This window comes from Chrysochloris asiatica, unplaced genomic scaffold (genome assembly GCF_000296735.1).
Source record: "Chrysochloris asiatica unplaced genomic scaffold, ChrAsi1.0 scaffold00055, whole genome shotgun sequence".
In the NCBI taxonomy this organism is placed as follows: domain Eukaryota; kingdom Metazoa; phylum Chordata; class Mammalia; order Afrosoricida; family Chrysochloridae; genus Chrysochloris; species Chrysochloris asiatica.
The window spans coordinates 14,551,415-14,551,773 of record NW_006408573.1 but is presented as its reverse complement, the minus strand read 5'-3'; positions in this window follow the sequence as shown (position 1 = coordinate 14,551,773).

Sequence of the window (359 nt, the reverse complement as noted above, 5' to 3'; positions counted from 1 at the left end):
AAACTAGGACAAAAATTTGGAGAATAATGAAGGATATACGTTAATTTGCATTAATATGTATTAGTCAACCTACCGACCTACCGAGTAATTAATTTATATAATCAGATATACAAAAGATCATTTTGTGGATGACACACAATTGTTTTCTTCATGGATTTGTTATATTTTTAAATGGAACAGTTGTATGAAACAAATTATTACAATCCCCTTATGAGTTTATTTTAATCTTGTTAACTTCACTTTTACATTGAGGATCATCATCATATAGTGACTTCAAGTTAGTTTTGGGAAAGCCTCTCCCTCTCCCATTTTCTTTAACTCCATGCCTAAATGCCATCTTCTCAGAATTTCCCTCCCAT